Genomic DNA, 14,205 nt, shown 5'->3' with positions numbered 1-14,205 from the left:
TAAGAAGAATAAACTTTCAAAGGGTTCGTAAAAGGGTTCACATAAAACTTCGAAACTGTTCTTTCTTCAATATAAGAAAATGACTGAAAAATGAAACTTTAAAGGTAAAATTTAAGAGTTTACAATTTTAAACACATTTATTACAATACCAAATCCATATAAATATTCTGTCCTAGAAATCCTCTGCCCCGATGTCACATTATTAGAGCATTCCCATAATTTAACTGTTGACATTCTAGATGCCACTCGTAGCCGGATCTTCTTCACCTAAAATATCCACAGTTTATACGGTGAGAAAAGAAAATATCTATATGCAAAGTACATACAAACATCTCACAATATAATCTCATCATAATTCATTATTTAATAATATATATATATATATATATATATATATATATATCTATCAATCATTCATCGTCTTCATATCTCAATTCACATTTAACATATCTCATTTCACATACATATCTCAATCCATCATAATTCACACCAATTATACAATTTACAACATCATTTCCATATTCATAATTCATGTCAATCTTACAATTAACACTATGCCAAGACCTTGCCACATCTGACACAAGTGATACAGGTTAATTGCCTCCCACACCAAACCAGGGTCACGCCCTCCCTGTAGCATCACTTACCCAGGGGCCGTGCCATCCCTAGTCATTAAGGAGTACACTCGTCCCTGAAGCATCACCTACCCAGGGTTCGTATCATCCCTGATCATCCGGGAGTACGCTCGTCCCTGAAACATCAACTACCAGGGTTCGTATCATCCTTGATCCTTTAGTGTGAGGAACCGCAATCAAATTACAATCCATACAGTCTCTTGCAATTAACCCTATGCCAGGGCTGCCATAATCGACATAAGTGGTGTGTGTTAACTGTCTTACTCATCCCACACCATGCTAGGGTCACGCCCTCCCTGTAGCACCACTTACCCAGGGGTCGTGCCATCCCTAGTCATTAGTGTGAGGAAACACATCGCAATCATATTCTTAATCATTTCCATACCACATCTCATCTCATATCACAATTCCATATAACATACACAATTTCATATCACATACTCAACAGATAAGTCTAACAAAATAAGGGTTTACAAATCCCTCAAGCAATTCATATCTCGATCATCAATTCTTATAATATAATATAACAAGAACATTAATAAAATAATTAATAGAATTAGTAATTTAATATAATTTCAGCACAGTAAAACCCCTAATTGTTCCAAAACCTAGTTCACAGGCACTTTTCTACAATTTCGTTCTCTCTCACAGATCATCATTTTTACAAATTATTAGCATATTTATAATCCTCAACACATACCGAATCTAATGATATAATTAATTCCTCAAACAGGAATAATCCAATTTTTCCAAAACCTACCCTACAGGCACTTTTCTATAATTTCGTTCTCTCTCCTAGAGCATCATTTTTACAAACAAATTATATATTTATTGTCCTAAATATATACAGAATCAAATAATGCCAATAATTTTTCAATCAGAAATAATTATAAAATTGCTCATAATCCTAAGGGTTCTTCTTCTACCCAATTTCCTCATGTAACTCCACATATAAATAATCTCTTTTTCCCCCGTACCTGGATACATAGGAACTCGGGCAGAACCTCCTCTTTTTCCTTAAATAAGGATCAGAACTAAGACTGGAGCAGAACCTCATCCTCTGAGTTCCCCTTGGTCTTTAGAGAGAAGAAGAAGAACGAAAGAGAGAACAGAAGAGAAGAGAGAGTGAGAATGAGAGGTGTGTAGAAATGAGAGGATTTGAGGCCTATTTATAGGATTTTTCGCCCACCTACCACTACGGCCCGTTCCAAAATCGGAACGGCCCGTTCTGGGCCCTTCAAACCTATGTAAATTTTTCAACTGGAACGGCCCGTTCCCAAACCAGAACGGCCCGTTCTCAAACCCAGTAGAACGGCCAGTTCTGCTTCCAGAACGACCCGTTCTCCAAACCAGAACGGCCCGTTCTCCCTCTGGAACGGCCCGTTCTCCAAACCGGAACGCCCCGTTCTCCCTCCAGAACGGCCCGTTCTGCTTCTCAAATTTTGGGCCTTTAACTTATTCCAGAACGGCCCGTTTCACTTTTGAAACGGCCCGTTCTGGGCAACGAATTGGGCCTACGGCCCATTGAAAATTGGGCTGTTACACCCTGGTAATCGATTACAAGACTTGGTAATCGATTACAACGGTTTAAGTTCAAAATGTTTGAAACGTTGTATAATTTAAATTCAAATTTTGAAGTTTTATCTTCTGGTAATCGATTACAAGAATTGGTAATCGATTACCAGAGCACGTTTTAACATTTCAATTTTGAACAGAGAAGTTTTCATCCTCTAGTAATCGATTACATGTACTAGTAATCGATTACATGTACTAGTAATCGATTACATGTACTAGTAATCGATTACCAGACTCATAATACCAAAATTAGCTTATGAAAACTTAAGATATAGAAAACTTCTATTTTCAAAACCTTATTCTTATATTTAAAAGGATTATATTTGGGTTTTCTTGAAATTCTTTATTTTAAATGGCCAAGTAATCTGATGCAATATTTCTAAAGATTTCTTTTTACATATAAAGTAGTTAATACTTCCTGCTATATTCAAAACAAAATATATATTAGGCCTTTGCTGAAAAAGACTCCATATGAATTGTGGAAGGGACGAGCACCCAACATATCATACTTTCATCCGTTTGGTTGCAAATTCTTTATTCTAAACACCAAAGAAAGCTTAGGTAAATTTGACTCAAAAACCGATGAGGGTATTCCACTACTAGAAAAATTAATATTTGTGACGAATTTTGTGACGGAAAAAAATAGCATCGCTAATAGTGATGCATTTTGTGAGGGAATTTTAAGTTTTGTGACGGACAAGAATTTATTGACTTTTTTGACGGATTTTGTGACGGAATATATTCCGTCTCTAAAAATCCGTCACAAATTTCGTCACTGAATCAAAAAAAAAATATTTGTGACGGATTTTGTGACGGAAAAATTTTCGTCTCTAAAAATCCGTCACAAATTTCATCACTAAATAAAAAAAAATGTTTGTGACGGATTTTGTGACGGAATGAACTTCGTCTCTAAAAAATCCGTCACAAATTTCGTCACTAAAATGAAAAAATTTAGTGACGGATTGTTCCCTCTCAAAATTCCGTCACAAATAGGTTAAAATATTTTGTGAAAAAATTTGTGACAAATTGTTCCCTCTCAAAATATTAAATTTTATTTATGAAACTTTTATATTTAAGAATTCTGCATAATTAAAGAAAATATGTTAAATTTTTTTTAAAAAAATAATAAAATTAAAAATATTTTATTTCATTAAAGGACTGAAAAAATTATGAAATTCATTTAATTAAATAAAAAATTGTCAATTTTGAACATAAGAAACTAAGACATTCATTAAAAATATTTTTAAAAAAACTTGTGAAATAAAAAAAAAGAATATTAATTTAATTTTGGCTTAATTACATTTTTTATCCATCAAGTATTGTAATTGGGCAATTTTGATCCCTAAGATTTTAATTGGATAATTTTAGTCCCTAAAAGAATTGTAATTGTGCAATTTTAGTCCTTTAATTTTTAATTGAACAATTTTAGTCCCTCAAAAATCATAATTGTGCAATTTGAATCTCTCCCATTAAAAATTTAATAATTTTAAAATTTTAATAGATATATATATATATATATATATAATAATTTAAAATTATACAATTATTTGCTTATTTAAGTTAACATATACTATAATTTTTATTAATGTAACAAATGATATATATTTATTATTACTAAATAAATAAAATTTATATATTATTAATAATTTAATATTGCTAATAAATTAATATCAATAATATTTTTAGTATATTTATAGATAAATTGATAATTTGATAAATATAACTTAGTATATATTAATATACTTTTACAAAAATATAAATATAGTAGATAAGATATGTATATTTATATTTTTGTAAAAGTATATTAATATATAATAAGTTATATTTATACTTTTGCATAGTTTATTTGTTTCTCTCAGTGTTCTCTTAAGAACCCACAGAGTACTCTAATCTATACAATAAACATCTTACTCATATAATTGTCTCTTACAATTGCATTCCCTTACGGTGTGTTTGGATGAGTAATTTTACAAATTCAAGGAATTTGAAATTCTTGGTATTTGAATTACTTTGATTTCAATTTATATCGTTGTTAAAATATTTTGTTTAGATAAGTCAATTCAATTTTTTTTAAATTTTAAATTGTTAATTTGGATATGATAATTTGATTCTATCATGATAAAATTGCTTTTAAAAATATATTTATATGTTGAGATTTTTAAATAAAATTTTATAAAAAAAAATGTTAACCAATTTTTAAATATTTAATAATTTTAAAAATTAATTTAGATAATATTTAATAATTTTTAAAGTATTTTTTAATATTCAATAATTAAAAATATGAAGATATAAGATAAAATATATAAGTGAAATAAGGGGAAAAAATATGAGGAATTTCAAATTCTTATATTTTTGGGAGAATTTGAAATTCTATTATTTCAAAGAATTTGACAAATGCTTGGAATTCAAATTCTTTGTAAATTCTCCATCGAAACAAAGTATTTCACCTCAAAAATTTAAAATTCTTCAAACAAATGAATTACCCCATTAAAATTCCTCATCCAAACATACTCTTAGGTTTCTCATAGGAACCATAGAGATATTAAAATTATACATTTATATTTAAATATAAGAAAAACAACAAAAAGAACATGTATATCCAGAACGGCCCGTTTTGAAACCAGAACGGCCCGTTCTGAAACCAGAACGGCCCGTTCTGAAACCAGAACGGCCCGTTCTGAAACCAGAACGGCCCGTTCTGAAACCAGAACGGCCCGTTCTGAAACCAGAACGGCGCGTTCTAGAATCAAATTTTAAGGTACAACAGCCACGTATGGAACTACCCGTTTCGCTTTAGTTTTAATAGGCTATTTTAGTATTTTAGAACGGCCCGTTCCACATTGGGAACGGGCCATTCTGTATTTGCGTATTGATCATAAATTTATGTGTTAGAACGGGGCGTTCCGATTTAATTTTAATAGGGTATTTTAGTAGTCTAGAACGGCCCGTTCCAGTTTGAGAACGGCCCGTTCTGGGCTATTTAAATATGTGATTATTTAATTTTTAGATCAAGTGAAAATATGTGACTAATTAACTATGTATGAAATGTGTAACTATTGACTTGTATATACATAATAAGATTTATAAATATTAACCATTATTAGGCTCTAGATATCTATTTTATAAATATTAACCTTTATAGGTTATAGATATCTATTTTAATTTTAGAAGTCTACATCTCTAAACTCAGCCTTAATTAATAAAAATATATTTTTATTAATATTCTTAGGGATTTTTGATTTAGTTAGATGTTAAAAAAATGCCTAATACAGTAACTTTATAAATTAGTGTAGTGATTAAATATTTTGCGGTCACATATTATAATTTATTTTAGTAGAAAATCTGCCTAGCAAAAAAAAAAATTACTAGAAAATCTTGTGTTTAATTTTAATGTGTGAAAAATATTTTCATATGACAGAAAAAGTTTCCAAGACAATAAATTTCAAACAAATAGTCAATTTATCTCCTAGAATTGAGGATTTAGACAATTTTATAATTTGCCACACAATCTATTATATTTTTCATTTATTTCATTCATTGTCAATATAAATTAAATTATAACATTATTTCCAATTAAATTATTTTTATTTTCACTATTTTTTCTTAAATTGTTATATGCATTATAATTTGTCACATACTATATTATATATTTTCATTTATAGTAAAAAATATGAATTTAAATTTTAACAAAAATATTCTTTTTTAGAATTTGTATTTGTTTTGATTTCAATTTCAATGTTTACTTAAATGAGTGATGAGTATCCTCGATTTCCATATTTCTTTTAGAATTAGGCTATAAATATAACAAAAAATTTAGAATTAGATTGATTTTCTGGATTTTATCTTCTGAATTTATTTATCTTGATTTCGTTTTCAATTTTTATATAACCGGGTGATAAATATGAATAAAAAATTATATATAGTTAGCTTTAATTTTTCTAAATTTATGTTTTGTTATATATATATATATATATATATATATATATATATATATTATTGATAAAAACTTAGATTAGGACAAAACACGATTTCATGTAAGATTAAAATAAATCATTTTAAGATTTTCTGTTAGATTATAAATCCACTATTTTATCTACAACACAAGTCCTTATTGAAGGATGATATAAAGTTGAGATGCTATTTAAAGTAAAGAATCAATTCTATAATTTATGATATATTATAAAAAAATATTATATATATATATATATATATTAATATTTTTTTTATATATTTTAAATTTCACAATGAAGATAAAAACATATTTAACAATTACTTTGATCTCTTGACAATTTCACAATGTAAATAAGCTTGTTTAGTATGGGTGTTTATAATTTATTTTTATAAATTAATTGAAATAACTCAGTTTGTAAGTCTTTTTTTATATTCTTTTTACTTTTTTATCCTTATTATTTTTTTGAAATTATTTTTTATTCTTTTTAATTTAAAAACTACTTTATCTTTCCTGTCATTTTCTCATCCTCGTTATAAGAATTATTTCTTGACATTTTATAATTATCAATTAGCCTACAAAAAACTTCCAATTCAATTAGCTAGTTCACAAACTTATAATTTTTCAGTTCTTAACTAATAAGTTTCCAGTTTCCAATTTATAACTTATAAATTTCCAGTTAGTTTATGAGACAATTTTACTAAAAACCTTTAATTAACTTTATAATTCTTGTAACTTTTTTTTTACAATATAACACTGCTTATTAAATAATTAGTAGCAAGTATTATTTTTTAATTATAGTCATTTTGTACTGGTTATCTAACTCTTGCTCGTATCAGTATATATAAATTTAATACATTTAATTATAATATTATTTTTATTGTTCAATTACATTTTTCATTTTTGATTTTAATTATTTTTCATTTCCCGCCCCTTTTTTTTTATCAACTCAATCATTTTTCCCAAACCCTCTTCGAAATCGCACGTAACCCTATTTTTCCCTTTCTCCCTTTCGTTCTCTTCGAAGTCAGCGAAGCGGGGTTTGCCCTTGAGGGTGAGGGACTTGACGCGAGTGAAACGCGAGGTCGCACGGTTGGGGGAGAGGGCGTAGTAGTTCCGGTCTCGCCGCGAGGTCAGGAAGTGGAGCACGTTTTCCAGGACGATCTCCAGGACCTGGTCCTGGAAGGGGGTGTGGGGCTCCGACTGAGCGCAGGTTCGGCTCTTGGAGGTCGAGGATTTCGTGATTTCGGCGCCCTCACCCTCAGCCTCAGCCTGAGCCTGGTTCTCTCTCATTTCTTATTGATCTACTGTTTGCTTTGTGAGAGGTGTTAGAAATCTATAACAAAGGGTCTCTACAGGCTGCGTTAGAGCTCTGCATCGCCGCGGCTCCGGATCTGGACGCGCCCTAGCTCGCCAGGCTGCTCCTGAGGTTCGAGAATCTTCTCAAGAGCAAGGTGTTTAGGGTCAAACCAGCACCATTATTCAAACTCTGAAAGTGAGCTTCGCTACTAAGCAAACTCAACACCGCACCACTCTTCAAACTCTGAAAGTGAAAATTTCTTTCTCGCCTTCGCCTTCAAAATCTCTTCGTCCTCAAATTCCCGCTAACTGCATTGTTCTGTGCTTTAAATTTTGTAGGGTGAAGTGGGTTTTTGCGATGTCAGACAAAGGGGGAAAGGGCGCTTCGTTGTTAAACAAAGGGGGTATGTATTCATTTTCTGTCTTGCCCTGCATGTAAAGTTTCAATTTTTTCCCCTTGTTTGCTTTTCGGTATTTGATTTTCTCTTGTTGGGCATGAATTTTTTGTGAGTCTAGTCTGTTGGGTAAGCATGCACAAATACAGGGTTGGGTTTTGAGTCCTTTGACCTATGGGGTTGGGTTTTTAAAAAGTATTCAATTAAGGATAATCTTTTTATGTCTTTGGTAAGCACATCTAAGACTGAATTAAACAAATAAGAACTCAAGGTATTTCCCACTCATTGTTGGCATTTTCTGACAGAACATGGTGAGAAGCTGCACGAGTTAGAGTAATTTAAATGCGATTCTTAGGCTAGTAGTTGTGATGAATATGATGGTACTTGGCAGCTTGTAGACCCACTGGAACTACAATCTTACAGAGTACAATAGTCACTGCAAATACTGATGTCGATGATCTCCCCACAGATACTGTAAGAGAGTCTACACTGTCCTTTACACAGGATCAACTGTATAATTTGAAAAGGAAAAAAAAATTGATCACAGATACTGATAATTTGACTTGCAGTTTAATAAGGAGAGTGGTAATTTAATAGAGGAATTGAAATTAAGAGTTTCATATATCACTCCGACCTCACCTGAAGGAAGCTCTGAAGATGATGGAAAAAATTCCACTCAATCCTCTTCTGTGAGTCTCTTCTCTTCCCCTACCCTTCGTGGAAATCAGTGTGAAATTCCATGTTTATTCTTTGTTTTGAATTTCATAATTTTATGTACTTAGCCACGATGCCATATATTGTAACTTCACATAGCATTTGAAACGGAAAAGCTTGAGAAATCTGATTAAGGCGTTTTCTATGAGTCGCTTCAGTTGCTGGCATCATTCTTTGGTTTTGTGACAGCATTAGTTCCATCTTGTTGATGGACAAACTACTCATGTGGGCAGTACTTGCTGCATTTGGAGGAAACAACATATTGACAAAGCTAGAAAAATGTGATTGATTAGTAAAGACAAAATAAAAATGGAAATCAGTTAAACATTGAAACTCCTGATGTAGGACCCTTCTGATGGAAAATTTAAACATGTGCTGCATCAAAAATCAATTGTTTATAATAGATCTGGTATCTGGTTTCCTCTGTTCCATTTTTACTTTATATAAATTTATAGATGTTTTTCCTCAGTTTTTAAATTGCATAAAACATCTAGCAGATTATGCACACTACAAATTTGCCCATGACAGCAGTGCGGAAGAAAAATTATGCTCAGGTCTCAAGTTAGTTTGGCAAAGATTGATTATGTTGTGAAAGATACATAACTTTGACCGCTTGTGGGACTGTTTATAGCTTATACTTACAGACTGAATTTGAAGTAATTACTTTTGTATTTGTGAACCCCACTCATTTTTTTTAGGTTAAGAAAGTTATATTGTCTGCTTTTAGTTACATTCATATTTATAATGAATAACGAGTCTAACAGGCTGTCAGCAAAATCAATGGGTAGTAGTTGCTTCAGTTCTGTCTTCTTTGTTTGATTGATCATATCTAAAATAGTGACCAATGTTGCACATTTGCACGTTATTCATTCATTGTTAACCATTTCGTACATTATAGCATTTACTGCGAGAGTTAAACTTCTCTACATGCCCATTTCTATTGTTTAGATTAGCCAGTCATGCTTAAACTAAATTTCCTTTTCTGAAGAGCCAGGCTTTACAAAACCTGAGGGAAGAAAAAGATGCCACTGCCAGACAAACGTGACAGCTGCAATAGGAACTGGTAATTGTTCTACACATTTCCCCACTTTGCACTTTTATCATAACAATTTGGTTAAGATTTTATTTGAAGTTATTCCAAATAGGGGGGTTCATGAGTCCAGTGTCCAGGTCAACCCGACAACCTGAATTGGGTTAGGTTGGTTTAGACCATTGGTTTAGTTTGGATTTTAAATTTGCAAATTTGATGATATGGATTTGGGGGTCTGGACACATGGAGCCCAAACCGACTCAAACATATACCATTTTTATTTTGTTATGCTATGTAATTCCATAGTTCTATAATTTTATGTTATAAAGTTCTATAATTCTTGTTGACATAATATGATAACTTTCTTTCATTCTATTATAAAGTTCTATAATTTTATTTGTTTCATTATAAAATCTAAGATTTTTTAGGTGACCTCAAGATATCTTTTAGTCAAAAAATAAAGACAAATTAGTCGGAAGTAATAAGATTTACTGAGAGGTTGAAGGAGGAGGGCCTATAAAGATATTGATCTACTTTTGATAGATGATGAGTTGGATCAAAACAAAACAAACGAAAGATAGGTAGAATAGTACATATATACATAACCTATCGTCTGCTGGCATGTTTGTATCCATTATTTGGAGCAAAATAATTGTTTATTTGCAAAATAATTGTTTATTTTTTAAAACGCCTTTGTGAAACTTCTAAAAATAATTGTTTTGGTTTTAGATAAACTTTTCATCATTAATCTTTTACTTTTTTTAATTTAGATAAAAAAACATATAAATTATAATCTAGAAGTTTGATATGTTTGAAGTTGGCTGCTTTGCTGCTACTACCCATGAAATACAAATTACAATCAATCACAAATAATGAATAGCTTTAACTTTTGTGTACCATATTTAATGGAAAACATAAAGAAAAGATGAATTCAGCTTTAAGAATGGTCAATTGGCAGAAACTGAGAGCAAAATGGGAATCATGAATGGTGAGACGGTGGTTGCTGGGAATTACTTAGAAATGGAGAGGGAAGAGGAGGGTTCTAAGTCTACTACTAGCAAATTATCTAGGCTCTTTTGGCATGGTGGTTCTGTCTATGATGCATGGTTTAGCTGTGCTTCTAATCAGGCACTTACTCACAAAATTATCATTGTTTGCATTAGTCTTTTTCCTCTAGAAGTAGAACCTTCTTTTGGACTTACATCTTTGGCGCATGCTGTGCAACAACAGTCTTCATCCCTTCTTTCCACAATTACAGAATCTGGTCATTCTTGGGCCTCATTATGACCACATACACTGCATGGTATATGACCATAGCTTCCCTTGTTCACGGACAGGTAAAGGAATCATTGTTTACTAGCCTCAACAAATAGTATAAAACCAATTCATTTAATGAATGCTAACACATGTGGTATATTATTATATTTCTTATTGTATTCTGTATGTTTCTAAAGGTTGAGGGAGTGAAGCACTCAGGGCCAACCAAATTGGTTCTCTATTTCGTTGGGGCTACCAACATTCTCTACACTTTTGGTGGACATGCTGTTACAGTGCGAGGACTCAAAAGCTAAATCAATTTATTTTATTTATAATTAAAGGGTTTCTTCTCGTAATACTATATAACATGATGTTTGAGAAATTAAAGAATATTATTGTCCTAGCTTTGTATTGGGATTTATAATTGAGTATATTTTCAGATAAAAAGTTTTATGACTTCATGCGCTATATAGATATGAATCTGACAGACATGTATTGATATATATAGATATGTATTGACAGACATGTTTTATTTTAAAAATTAACCTGGTTAAAAAAAATACAATCTACAGCGGTTCTAAGCAAAAACAGACTTAGATGTATATGTGCATATCTAAGACAGTTTTGATAAAAACCGACTTAGATGTATGTGCACATCTAAGACAGTTTTGTAAAAACTGACTTAGATGTATAAATACATCTAAGTTGGTTTTTACATAACCGACGTAGATATGTTCATTCATCTACGACGGCCTTATCTAAGTCGGTTTTAAAACCAATGTAGATATGACAAAATAACCGACTTAGAATACAATTCTTCTAGTAGTGATAGTGTTTGCTAAACAGGAATCTATAATTTTGCAGGTTGTGAAGAAGGGTGATACTATTTTTATTGGTCAATACCTGTTTACAGGAAGTGAAACAACCTCAGTGTGGCTAGAGGTAATTTAGTCTTGGATGGACTAGTTCTATCTTCTATGCTTGTGCAAATAGATCATTTTAATTATTTTGAAATTATAGGGTTTAGATAGGGAAAGTTTGTCACAGACGAATTTTTACACTATTGGACTACAGGAAAGGTCAACATTGAGCTCCCTACTTTACAAATTGGTCTTGCATGGTCAACATTGATCTTTCATTGTTTCTTGTACTCTATTCATGTTATTACATGTCTCCTTCTGGTTTTTTCAACTATAAATAATCCTAAATGTCATTTTCCTTCAATTATAAGCTGAGGCATTTTCTAAAGTTGAGAGAGGACCCTTATACCTCTGCTTCACTAGTTTGCTTTATTACATTTTTACTCTATCATACATATATATGTTGTATTAACATATTAAGTTTGTAGTAGCCACAACAACAACAGTAGTCTTAATAGAGTGTTAAAATCTGATTTGATCCAATAGCATTGCAGCAACTGATCCTAATAACCACAAATTGAGAAAACCAAGAACCAATAACCACAAAATATGACTGCATGTGAAAACTGAATTGCACCAATATATGCTATATGTGACACTGGTAATCGATTACAAGAAATGGGTAATCGATTACCAGAGAACCTTTTAATAAGTAAATTTCGAACATATGATTTTCATTGTCTGGTAATCGATTACATGTATAGGTAATCGATTACCAGACTCTTAAAACAATAGTTTCCTCATTAAAGACGCCCAGTTTGTGAGGGATTCAACCCAGTTAGTGACGGATTTTATCCGTCGCAAATTGTGACGGAATTATGGCGTCGCAAATTGTGACGGATTCTACTCAATAATAGGCATCACAGTTTGTGACGGATTTTCTTCGTCGCAAATTGTGACGGATTCGTTCATCACAATTTGTGAGGGACTTACATACCTCTCAATCCCTCTCAAATTGCGAGGGTTTTAATCCCTCACAAATTGCGAGGGATTTAATCCCTCACAGATTTTTATTAATTTCTAAACATTTATTGTTAGAAATTAGTGACAGAAATTATACTGTTTGTGATGCCTTAATTCCGTCACTAATTGTGACGGAGAAAATAATCCGTCACTAAATATTTTGTGACGCCAAATTTTGTGACGAAATCAATTCCGTCACAAATTCCGTCACTAATTTATTTGTGACGGATTTTATGAAGATTAGTGACGGATTTGTTCCCTCTCTAATTTTAATTTTTCTAGTAGTGTTCTACTCGGATACTCTGAAAGGTCAAGAGCCTATAGAGTGTTCAACAATAGAACCAAAACTGTTGAAGAAGCCATTCATGTTAAATTTGATGAAAACAAGCCTGATAAAGAAATATCAGAGCTAGGCAATTTCTTCGAGAACATGCAGGAGCACAATAATCAGATGAAGAAGCCTGAGTCTAAAGAAACAACGACTCAACAGGACGAAAGAGAGGAAAGAGAACCAGTCAATCGTAATTGGAAGATGAAAGCTCATCACCCACAAGAACAAATCATTGGAGAAGCAAAGGATGTAGTAAGAACTAGAAGTTCGTTCAAAACACAAGTACAAATTGCACTGCTATCCCAAGTTGAACCAAGAACCACGGACGAAGCCCTGTCAGACAAAAGCTGGGTTCATGCCATGCAAGAAGAACTAAGCCAATTCCAGAAAAATGATGTATGGAAACTTGTTCCAATGCCAAAAGACAGATCAATCATAGGCACTAAATGGGTATACAAAGCAAGGTTAGTTGCAAAAGGGTACTCTCAGCAGGAAGGTATAGACTTTACTGAAACTTTTGCACCTGTTGCCAGAATAGAGGCCATTAGAATTTTACTTGCTTTTACCGCATGTAATGGCATGAAATTATACCATCAGAAGAGGTTTACGTGAGTCAACCTCCCAATTTTGAAAATGACCTACTATCATCTCAAGTTTTCAAACTAAACAAAGCTTTGTATGGATTAAAACAGGAACCACGTGCGTGGTATGAAAAATTAAGCTCTTTTCTAACAAATAATAATTTTATAAGGGGCAAAAATGACAGCACCTTGTTTAGAAAAGAAATAAAGGATGATTTCATAATAGTTCAAATCTATGTAGACGACATAATATTTTATGCTACTAATGTAAATCTTTGCCAAGAGTTTTCCAAGCTTATGCAGGATGAATTTGAAATGAGCATGATGGGAGAACTGAAGTTCTTTCTAGGACTTCAAACCATCTAGTCAGACGAAGGAATCAAAATTCATCAGACGAAGTATACAAAAGAATTACTACAAAAGTTTAAGATGGAAGATGCAAAACCAATGAAGACGTTAGTGCATCCTTCAACTACTCTTGGTCTGGACGAAGAATCACCAGATGTTGATAGCACAATGTACCAAGGAATGGTGGGTCTTCTCTTGTACCTAATAG

The 14,205-nt window shown here is 32.0% G+C and overlaps 1 long non-coding RNA gene across 1 annotated transcript; it reads left to right on the top strand.

Moving 5' to 3' along the window:
- The first annotated feature begins 7,102 nt into the window (after positions 1 to 7,102).
- LOC145952900 (uncharacterized) lies at positions 7,103 to 11,952 on the top strand. Its single transcript, XR_014430396.1, has 3 exons — positions 7,103 to 7,440; positions 9,556 to 10,934; positions 11,052 to 11,952. It is a non-coding gene; the product is annotated as an uncharacterized LOC145952900 (long non-coding RNA).
- The last annotated feature ends 2,253 nt before the right edge of the window (positions 11,953 to 14,205 follow it).

Source organism: Cajanus cajan, chromosome 10, assembly GCF_000230855.2.
Source record: "Cajanus cajan strain Asha chromosome 10, NIPB_CcT2T_4, whole genome shotgun sequence".
In the NCBI taxonomy this organism is placed as follows: Eukaryota; Viridiplantae; Streptophyta; class Magnoliopsida; order Fabales; family Fabaceae; genus Cajanus; species Cajanus cajan.
Note: the sequence above shows the minus strand (reverse complement) of the source record. Positions and strands in the feature narration are given on the sequence as shown.